The sequence below is a fragment of the Petaurus breviceps genome, unplaced genomic scaffold, assembly GCF_028583685.1.
Source record: "Petaurus breviceps papuanus isolate PSGF00001 unplaced genomic scaffold, PetGlider_PUasm1.0 208, whole genome shotgun sequence".
In the NCBI taxonomy this organism is placed as follows: Eukaryota; Metazoa; Chordata; class Mammalia; order Diprotodontia; family Petauridae; genus Petaurus; species Petaurus breviceps.
In genome coordinates this window covers 4405365-4417055 of record NW_027185852.1, presented here as the reverse complement: position 1 = coordinate 4417055, position 11691 = coordinate 4405365, and positions in this window count along the sequence as shown.

The following is an 11691-nucleotide window of genomic DNA, read 5'->3' as shown; positions in this document are numbered from 1 at the left end:
GAGATAATAATTGAGTCCATGGAAAATGAGGAATTCACAAGAAAAATACTATACATCAAGAAGAGAAGACCAAGCGCAGAGCCTTGGAGAAAACCCCAAGTTAATGGAGGAGCCAGGACAGGCTCAATCAGCCACTTATCCCTCAGGTGGAAGCTGGAGAGAGGGAGAAGTGTGAGTCACCTCCAGGCTCCAAATGCTCTGGGTGCATCAGGTCTCTGCTTGTCTCTATGGTCCTGCCTCAGCTCAAGCAGGGCTCACAGGGGCCAGGCTCTTTCCATCCCTGGTTCATCTCCAGGATTGGATCGGCAGGCACATACCCTTCCCGTGTTAGTAATCCCCATTGAATCAGGACAGTAGAGTTGAAGGGAAAGATGGGGAGAAACCCTTTCTGCTCAAAGCTCATTCTTTTCTCTGCTCTAGTCCAATTAGCCTATTAGGAAGACCTGTTTAGGGAGAAGAGCAGCTAGGGGACACCATAGAAATATGCCATTTGAATGAGACATGGTCCTTGTCCTCAGGCAGGTTACAGTCTATTCAGGTTATTGGATCCATCAATGTATGATATGTAATATCATAGGATAAGTACATTCAAGAATTATTAGAAAACAAAAGGATATAGAGGCCCATTGGGGAAAATCAACCCCCAAAGGAGGGCGGGGGGGAGTTGATGAAGGGTTCCTGGAAGAGATTATTTGTGAGTCAGGCTTTGAAGAATGGGCAAAAATTCATCAGATGGAGAGGAAAGGGAAGCTATTCCAGGCACAGGAGAGAAAGGGTGAACAAAGGTGTGGAGGCAGGAGAGCCTGGGGGCCATCCAGGGACAGAGATTGCTTCAGTTTATGTTGCATTGGTCAAATATGCATTTATATTGCACATGACTGGCTAGGTAGGCAGGTATGAGATCAGTTTTAGCCTCAGATTCCAGGCTGAAGAGTTTGACCTTTACTCAGTAGTCAGCTGGACTACTTGAAGTTTTTTGAGCAGAAGAGTGATAAGACATCTATACACACAAAACAGATTAGATTTTTCTAGTATGAAAGATGAATTAGAGGGAAGAGAGAATAGCAGAGGGGTGGAAATGTTTTTGGAGAGGCTCTCACTTCTGTGATGCCTTGGGGCATGTTACTGGGCACTCTGACTCTTGAAGAGGAGAATTAAGCCTGATGATCCCCCAGCACATGTCAACATTTCCACCGGAGACCTGTTCTACTTACCAACAGCATATGATTGCCGATGAACTCATATTTGGCATTACTGTAAACAATAACAAACATTCTGGAGATTCAAGCTGTCAGACTTTCTTTCCTCATACTCAGCAGTGACCATAGCCCTTCAGGGCACCGACCTGCCGCTAGCCTACATCCCTGCAGGCAATATTTCTTTTCCACCTGCTTAGATAGATATTGCTGCAGGCCTGTTACCTTAGAATACTGACATTTTGCAATTCTCTTAATCAGGTTATCAGATTGGAAACGCTAAGTAAGAATAGCAGAATTTGTGCTCAATTACAAAACAGTATTTTTTTTCTATTTTAAAATTATTTCCAGTTCATTCACAAGGTACATGCATGGCCCAGGAACAGGCATGGAACAATCTAGAATTCTGGGATGTATTCTGTAACCAAGTTTGGTCCCTTTGTATATAAAACCACTAGCCACTCCTAGGTGGGAGAAAGGATTAAGTATGACCCTCCTGTCTTGGCAAACTACTACAATATCTTTGTATCATGCTAGGAAATATGACGACAGACCCCTTAATCATAGAAATGCTGTGGACTAGGGCTCTTAACCAGGGGACCATAGATAGGTAAGAAGAATGCCAAGAGAAAGCAAAGGAGGAGATTATTTGGGAGGAGGGGTGATTGACATGGTAAAAAGTTGTAGGGCGGTCAAGTGGAAGAAGTGAGAAAAGACTGTTGGGTTCAGCCAACAAAATGTCATTTTTAACCTTGGAGAGAGTAAGTTCAGTTGAATAGTGGGGCTGAAGGCCACAATGCAAAGGCTTGAGAGGTGAGGAAATGAGGACATTAGAGTAGACTGAAAGAGGAGGAGAATGATAGAGGGAGCAATCCCCAAGAGTAACTTAGGCTCATAGAATTATGAATTTATAGCTGGAAGGAACCTTGGAGACTGTTGTAACAGCAAGCACCCCAAGCGTTCTCAGGGTTTGCTGCCAACACAGGTTCTTGGATCTGCTTTGATAAAGGAAAGCAACTCAAAATGGGTTAACAAGCTTACTTTAATCAGTCAAACATGTATCATTTACCTCATTCAGGGGAAAAAGGTCAGCACCCCGAACTTCAGAATACACAGAAAGAATTATCAAGAAGAAACAGATCAAGTAGACAGTTTCCAAACTGTCCAACCATTACATCCATACCCAATCAACATCTGGGTTTCAACATCTGGGTTTTTCAAAGCCAAGGGGGGGCTCTCAACAATGGCTTCCCAGAATCCAGATCAAATCACAGAATAGCCTTCTCCTGGCTCAGAGAATGTAACAACCTTATTGACTCACTGGCCAATCAAGAAGTATCTACCGAAAAACAAGCCTCCCACCCCAGGCTCTAGGTGCACTTTAGCCTAGGGGCAGGGAAGATCTTAAAAATTTACATTCCTATTACAACTGTTGAATCCAACACCCTCATTTAACAAATGAGGAAACTGAGGGGCAGATAGTAACTAGCTCAGGGTAGTTAGTTAAGTGTCTGAGGCAGGCTTCAAACTCAGGTCTTTCTGGTCCCAAGACTAGATTCACAGAAAATATCAGCTCGGCACAGAGAAAAGTCACTTCTTTGTCAAAGACTGAAGCAAAGGAGGAAAAAATGGGTGGGGGTTTAGGGTGGAAGGGTAGTATAGAGAGGCTTTGGAATATAGAATGAGAATGAATTCATGGCTACTGGTCTCTATTTTCTCAACAATATAAGAAGTGACATCCTCTACCAGGAGGGGAGAGGGAGCAGCTGGGAGAGGTAGCTTGAGGAGTAAAGAGCTTTGGAATTTGGAAGCAGAGGAAGGTTTTGGTGGGAAGATAGAAGAATGACCATGACAGTGGGTAATATGACATTAAGGTCCCTATCAAGCCTTCACTTCTGTGGTTCTGGGGACCAGGTAGGTACAGACCTGCTTCTTGAACCACAGGCATATGAACTTCACTTCAGTTTTCTGAGAGCCATCTCTCAATTCCACAGTCTTTTTCTTATCATTCTCTATCATCATCCCTTTACTTTGCTGTTGTCCATTACCTACTTCTCATTCTCACACCCTTCTTCATCTACTCTGACCATTGGGGTTTTTTTCCTGTCCTTCTGGCATCTGGTCTGTTGTCATCATTTCAGCCTTGGATTATTTCCTAGTGCCGGGGAAATGGTTGCCATGGTAGAAGAGGAGGCATGGTTTCTTTAACAAAAGATATGTTAGCTTCTGGAGTCCTGGTGGTAAGACATAGGGATAAGGAAGGAGAAAGGATGGGTAGAATAATTTAAGATCTCCTGTCCTGGACCATCCCAGACTATGAGCTATTGCAGATTTTTCTTTTCCCTTTTTCTTTTTTTCCTCCCTTCCCCTCCCCTCCTCTCCCCTCCCCTCCCTTCCTTTCCCCTCCCCTCCTCTCCTCTCCTCTCCTTTCTTTTTTTACATTTGCCAAGAATGAAAGAATTTAATGGCTTACTCTACAAAGAAAATGCTTCCATGCCTCTGGTTAGCCCTTATTAGCATGGCCCTTTCTCATTTATCCCCTGATTTTCAGGGACCGTTAGACTAGGCATCTCTTTAAACCCATCGGCCACACGTACACAGTAATCAGAGCCGGTGGTGTGTGTGTCTCAACATATATGGAAATCAACTGGAAGCTGCTGTTGCCTTTGGCTTGTATTCTCTGACATTGTGAGACTGGGCAGCCAGGGTAATGGCCATCAGGTAGAGGTGGTGGTCAGTCATAGAGATGCTTCTGAACTAGTGAAGGTCATATCTTTCCTTTCTCCATGTTTCTCCCTCCCTCCCTGCTTCCCAAATGCTAAGAAATATCGATTGCTCTTAGGAAATTATTTTATTTTCTATTTTCCTTTTGAACAAGACTGGAAAATACTCGGGGAATTTCTGCTGACCTCCCACGAATAGATAAGACTGACCTTTTAAGTTGCCCAATTAGATATTTTAGCATTTTTGAGGTAGGAGGTTCTAAGTATTGGGAGAATGTTGAGTGTCTCATCTGGAGGTCTTGAGAAACTTGCTCTGCCGCTAGACTCGGGCGGGGACTGAGCTGTTGGATTTCCCAGGATGGCAGATTTCTCTCACTCAAGGGGAATACAAACTAGCCAGAGGCCATGACAAGATACATAATCTTATAAATAAATAACTAAAGTAAGAGTGAATGTCTTAGGAAATTCTGTGAAGAGCATCTAACATCATCAGGACAGAGCTGCTGGAAGCCCCAGAAAAGCAGAGTTGGGAGGGCTTTCAGAGGCTATGAGTCCAATCTGTGCCAGAAGAATAAGAACGGCAATGATTGTTTCTAGCATTTCTACAGCACTTTAAGGATTGTGAAGTTCAGAGATATTAGCTCATTTGCCTCTTGTAAAAATCCACAGGATTAGGTGCTAGTCTATCCATTTTAGAGATGAGAACACTGAAACTAAGAGGTCCATAACCTGTCCAGAGTCACCCAGCTAGGAGGCATCTGAGGCCAGACTGGAACGCAGGTCTTCCTGTCTCCAAGCCCAGCACTTTATCAACTACAACATACTTGGCAAGTGGTCTTCCAGCTCTTGCCTACAGACTTCTCAGCCTGCTCTTCTGGTTAAGCATCTCAAAGTTCCTTTGAACAATCTTCCTATTGACCAGAGTTCCAAAATCCTATTCTCTGACACTATTTATGTGATCATAGGAGTCACTTAACCTTTATTATCCTCAGTTTCCACATCTATCAAATGGACAAAACACCACCCACATTACCCACATCACAGGGTTGGCATGGGGTTCAAAATAGACAATGAACATAAAGCACTTGACAGACTTGTAGTCATCAATATGTCTTTACTGTCTTAGCCACCTTGGACAAACCATCTAACTTAGCCCCGGGCCTCAGTTTCCTCATCTATAGCACTGGGCTGGATGGCTTCAGAAGTCCCTTCTAGCACTGGGGTTACTTTGCCATTTTCCTCCCAAAGCCCCTCACCATCCTGGTTTCCCTCCCTTGAACCTTCTCCAGTGAATCAATATCCTTCCTCAAATATGACTGTGATTTCACTGACTAACTCCCAGTGTGTTTCTATAATTCATGCTGGCACCTTCTCTATAATGTACATTCTTAGAGATGCCTGGAGCCCAGACTCACACAGCAGTATGTGTCAGAGGCAGTACTTACACCTGAGTCTTACTGGCTTCAAGGTAAGTCCTCTGTCCATGGTACCAAACTGTTTGTCCAGTTTAATAGGACTCAATGGCACAGTGAACAGAGTGCTGGGCCTGGAGTTAGCACAACTTTTCTTCTTGAATTCAAATGGCCTCAGACACTTATTAGGTTTGTGCAGGTCACTTCACCCTATGTGCCTCAGTCTCTTCATTTGTCAGATGAGCTAGAGAAGGAAATGGTGAACAATTCCAGTATTTTTGTCAAGAAAACCCCAAATGGGGTCATGAAGATGCAGACATGACTGAAATGACTGAATAGCAACAATTACTGAATGAGTACATTTAGAGTCAAGAGAGGCAGCATGATGCAAGGCAGAGGTTCTTAATCTGAACTTTTGCATAACTATAACAAATACAACTATATATACACATATGCTTGTAACTATATATTATGTGTATTAACTGCTTCAATATAATCGATTTCCTTTGAAATCCTGTGTATTTAATTTTTTGACTTTAGACATCATGATTCTGAGCAGCCTAGTCCCATAGGCCTCCCCAGGTTTACTGTCCAAAGGAGTCCATAGCCCAAACAAAGATAAGAACCCCTCGTATCGTGGATGGAGGTTTGTGAATGGCATGGGAGTCACATGACCTGACCTTGGGCATGCATAGGCATAGAGAATGGGCCTATGATTTCATTGGTTTAGGGAACTTGGGGCTGAGAAAACTCCATCTCCTGATATAGACTAGTATTACCTAGAGCACCCAGTGATCCCAGTCTCATAGCCAAACCTGAAACTCAGATCTTCCTGACTTAGAGAGCAGCTTTCTACCCACTATTCCATGGTGCCTTATGGAATGTCGTAGGGACTTAATAAAGCTTGTTGGCTGATTGCCCTTGGCACAGGTTAGGATGAAGGGAGTGGAGGCCACTTACATTCAAGTAGTTCCAAAATGAGATTTAAACAACTTCACTTTTAGACGAGATAATGGCCAGTTATTTGCTCATCCCAGAGTGGCAGACATTGTCTTTCCCATGAAGAGCTTAAAAAATTCCCCACACATAACACTTTCTTTTACCTTGAACTTAAAAAAATAGAAATCCCCATAAACCTAGACATGTGCCTTTGGAAGACAGGCCTTAAGGCAATGAAAATAAATAGATAAGACATAAATATTTATAATCAGACAATTCAGACCAGGGCAGGTGAAGGATGGAAGCAGGGGAAAGCAGCGATACTGGATGGGGGAACTGGAGTCTGGTCCCTCACCTTCTAGGTTACACTAACTCTGTAGAAGGTGGGGAGGGGCACCTCTTATAAGGATGACTTGGTGGCCTCCTAAACCTTTGCGGTGGTTGGGTTCAGGAACAAAGACAGCCAAACTCATTCATGGTTGACTATGAGGATTCTGGGCAATAGCATCCACTAATGGGATCCTTGTTCATCTAAAAGAGAGTTTAAGGCATGCTTACCTCATTGCCCTCCTCAGGTCTCCACTCTTGGCCTGGTGGAGGAAGCCAAGCTCCACTTATAGGTTTCTGAATCCTGGGAAACAAGCTCAGTATAGGAAGCTAACAGATCCTGGATGGATCTTGGGATATTGGGGGACTATCAGATTTCATTCTGGGAGAAAGGGATTCTCCAGTCACAGGGAAGCAAACACCACTGATATTTGAGTATTCCAATTACAGAGAAGCTAACAATCCTAGAGCAAGTGAATCAGGGCCCATCCATGTCCATTACCATCAGCCCTAGTCCATGAGGAGGCACAATGTATAGAGCATTGGATCTGGAGTCAGGAAAACCTGAATTCAGCCACCCAGTGATCATTCATTAAGCAATCGCTATGGATCAAGCACTGAGATCTTGCCATAGATGACCCTGGTCAAGTCACTTAGCTTCTCTCAACCTTAGTCCATTCATCTGTACAATGGGATAATAATAGTTCCTACCTCTCAGAGCTCTGAGGACAAAATGATAATATCTGTAAAGCGAATTGCAGACCTTAAAGCACTATGTACGTGTCACAGTTTGTTATTATTGTTATTGTTGTTAATATTTTCTCTCTAGTTATATGTCTCCCCTCTGGGTGAAGTTCTTGATCTGGCTGGCCTGCATCAATCATCCTGCTATAAAGCATCTGCTCTAGGAATTATCCTTTTTTTCTTTTAAAGCTGGGACTAGGATTTTGAGAATCATGGAATCTCCGAGTTGGAAGCGACCTTTGAGTTGGAAGGAACCCCAAAGACATCTGCTTTGACTCCTGCCTGAGAAAGAAGCCTCCTAAGTACTAACCAACAAGCTCTCCTGCTGCTTTTATTTTCAATCCCCTGGGAGGCAGGGGCCACCACTCCATCAGGCAGCCCATTGTGCTCATGGGCAGCTCTTTCCATGCCTCTTTCCAAGTCTCCTTCCATGAAGCCCCAGTTCGCCTTTTCTTGTAACTTGGACTTTTGCTCCTAGTTCTGCCTTCTTACACTTAACAGAATAGCCCAATATTCACCCTCCTGTCTATCATTTCCCTGTTTTTTTCCTTTATGAGGCTAAATATTCCCAATTCTGAACTTCCCACTATAGATCCAGGTCCAAGTACTATGAATCTATCAGAGGACTACTCTATTAATCTATATGTGTAGTAAAAATATATATAGAAAAAGGTGGCCTGGTGTCATGGCTAGAGTGCTGGGCTTGGGGTCAGAAAGATAGGTTCAGTCTGGCATCTGCCACCTACTACCCATGTGGCCCTGTGCAGATGGGCAGGCATGGATGAGTGAGTGAATGAGTATTTATTAAATGCTTCCTGAGTGCACAGCATGGTGCAAAATACTGAGGATAAATAAAGAGAAATGAGCAAGTTCCTGCATTCAAGGAGTTTCCATTTCATGAGACAACAACTGCAGGTCATAGGCCTCCTCAGGATGCTCCTCAGCATGCAAGACTAAGGCAGGTGATGATATGTCTTCTTTAACGTCATTTTCACTACTATAAATGCACATTTTTGATCATGATAGTCAGCTTGCATTTCTGGGAAGATGATAAGGTGTCTGGACTGCAAGCAGGACAACTGGTTTAAGGAATACTGTTATTCTCAGACTCTTGGGCTTTGGGTCTTGGTCTGCCTCTGCTAGGATTCAAGGGGAGGTGGTTATGGTGGTGGTGGTGGTGATGGTGATGATGGTGATGGTTGTGGTGATGGCGGTGGTTATGGTGGTGGTGGTGGTGATGGTTGTGGTGATGGCGGTGGTTATGGTGGTGGTGGTGATGGTGATGGTGGTGGTGGTGGTGGTGATGGGGGTAATGGTGGTGGTGATGGTGATGGTTGTGGTGATGGCGGTGGTTATAGTGGTGGTGGTGGTGGTGGTGATGGTGGTGATGGTGATGGTGGTAGTGTGGGGGTGATGGTGTTGACGGTGGTGATGGGGGTGGTGATTGTGGTGGTGATGATGGTGCTTTGCACTACCTTGCACATGCCTTTTCCTGTCTCTCCCTCAGGATGCCTTGTTGCTTTGGCTAGGCTAGCTTACTTGTCTCTTTGGTGGCACTTGGCATTGGGGGTAGTGAGGATGGTGACTCTCTTCTCTAAGAGGTTTGGTTTATTGGATGATGGCCATTGTGGTGCTGGTGGGCTAGAAACAACTCTGCTGATTGGGGCTGGGGCATTGTTATTCTGAGGGTTCTGCTCTGAGAAGAGCTGATAGTTGAGTTGGTAGTGGTGGGCTATCTTACCTGTCTCTTACTCAAGATGTTTTGGTATTTCTACCATGTTGGTCTATCTGTTCTGTTGCCTGCAGTTGGCAGTAAATGTGACAGAGAAGTTAGGTCCCTTCTCCTCAAGGATTGCTTCCCTGGATGATGACTGTGGGGACCTGCTGACGGCAGAGCTGGTAGTCTGAAGTGGGTTGCCATTTCCAGGGCTTTTAGGCTTATCAGACCAGTGTGGTCATTGCTCGATGTTTGGTATACTCTTTCTTGGCTTCATATGACTCCCTAGGATTTGTCAAATAAATTGCTGATGGATTTTAATCTATATATCTATAGTAGAGCTTAATAGTTTAATGCTTGTTGATGAATTGATTGTTGGTGGAAGGAATTGTGCAGAGGAAGCTCTCTGTACTAACAAAATAAGAGATTTTTCTCATGTTTGAGTATGTGTGTATGAATTCATCCATATATGCACATAATCTTAATTGTACACATGTCTATAAAATATCAATATACATGTGAATATGTATGCATGCATATTGTCCAGGCTCACTCTCTGCAGGCCACTCACTGGTCAGTCTTATTTCCAAAGCTGGTGAATACTTCAGGGAAACCTCAGTGTTTTAGGGGTAACTTTGAGGCAGCAGGACGTTTTCTAATTCTATTGCTCATAAGCCCTCATCTGCCATGCAGCAATCTATATCAATCATCTATTGTTATCTCCTTAATATCAACCAACCAGTAACATCAATCAGCTTTGCCAAAGGTACACTTACTGAGAAAGTACAGGAAGAATCAAGATTCAGCAACCTCCCAAGCAGAAGCACATGTCCGTCTACAACATATTATATCTACACACATGTACAAGTCCATTGTTGGCCAAGTCGTCCTTCAGGGCTGGCCTTCACTGGCTGGGCTGCCGTGGCTGTCAGCACGCTCGGCCATCTACTGTAGTTACTAGGCCTCTTCTGACTTCTTGAAACTCACAAAAGTGCAAACCGCTCTGTTCTGTCTCCCATAGTCATTAGGCTCATTATGAGGGGGAATATACACAAAGAAAGAGAAATGGTGGCACCATGTGTTCGTGTCCACACGATGGCCTGAGTGGTGAGATAAGGCAGCCCCCGGGCACTTGCCAGGGTTGCTTTCACTGCTGCTGCCTTGCTCCCTATCCAGAGGCTCAGATCTCTTCCTCCCGAAGAAAAAGCTTCCAGGGAAGACAGAGAGATTTCATCTGTTCCAGATTTTGGAATGTACACTTGGTTCTGGCTCAGAAGGCACTAAAAGGCTTTTCGCCACCACCTAGTGAATTGAGAGGAGACAGCCCAAACATGCTTTGAAGAGGAGAGATAAAGGGCTCTTCTTTCTAGCTGTTCCAGAAGCAGGTCTGGAAGCCTCCCTAGAGCCAGTACCTGGACTGGGACCAATCAGAGCATAATGGGCCCTCAGTGGCCCTCCTACAGACACACAGACACACACATCTGCATACCTCTAGGTGTTTCTTCATATGAGTGAGTCATCACTGGGCTGTTACATTGATTATAAATGAACTGAAGTCCTCCTGATTGCTAGCATCTCACCTTCTACATGGAACCTTTCCTGTCCCCCTTAATGTTAGTGCCAAGTATTGTGACTCTATTAGAGGACAACTGTATTAATCTATATGTGTAGTTAAAATATATATGGAAAAAGGTGGCCTGGTGTAGTGGCTAGAGTGCTGGGCTTGGGGTCAGGAAGACGGGTTCAGTCTGGCATCTGACACCTACTACCCATGTGGCCCTGTGCAGATGGGCAGGCATGGATGAGTGAGTGAATGAATGAGTGAGTGAATGAATGAGTGAATGATTGAGTGAATGAATGAGTGAGTGAATGAATGAATGAGTGAATGAGTATTTATTAAATGCTTCTTGAATGTACAACATGGTGCAAAATACTGGGGATGAATAAAGAGGACAGAAGTCTATTTTATCCTGTACATAGCATGTTTCTACCCAGTTGTTCGCATACTGTCTCTCCCATTAGTCTGTGACCTCCTGAGAACAGGATTGTCTCTTTCCTCTTTTTCTACCCATAACATTTAGCATAGTATCTGGCATATAGATTTTAACAATGATGCTTAACAATGCTTGTTGGCTGCCTGACTTCCTGACCACAGAGAAGAATATGCCTAGAGTTAGCTTGCTCAGCCAAAGGGGGTATTGGAGGTGTAAGAGGTTAGATTGAAACTGAGATTTTCCTGAGTCCAAGACCAACACTATATATAGAACCTCCCACCAAATGTGGAGTGGGACAATAGTTTGGATGAAAACACTGGAAATTCTGAAATGTGTTTTCATTCCATTAAGTAAGGAGAACCTAGAACCTGGTTGTCCTTTGATTTTGGAGATTTAAAGAAAACTCAAAACAGAAAGGTGGACTCTCCCTGCAGATGGGACCATTGACTTTTTGCTCAATCCACAAGGAAACATTGCTTCTCAAGGTTTGTTTACATCCTTATTTGTTCTCTGGGATTGTTCTCAAAATGAGAGGAGCCACAGAGCATTTGTATTAGCACAGTGCCTGGCACATGGTAAACCCTTGCCAATGTTCTTTCTTTCTTTCTTTCTTTCTTTCTTTCTTTCTTTCTTTCTTTC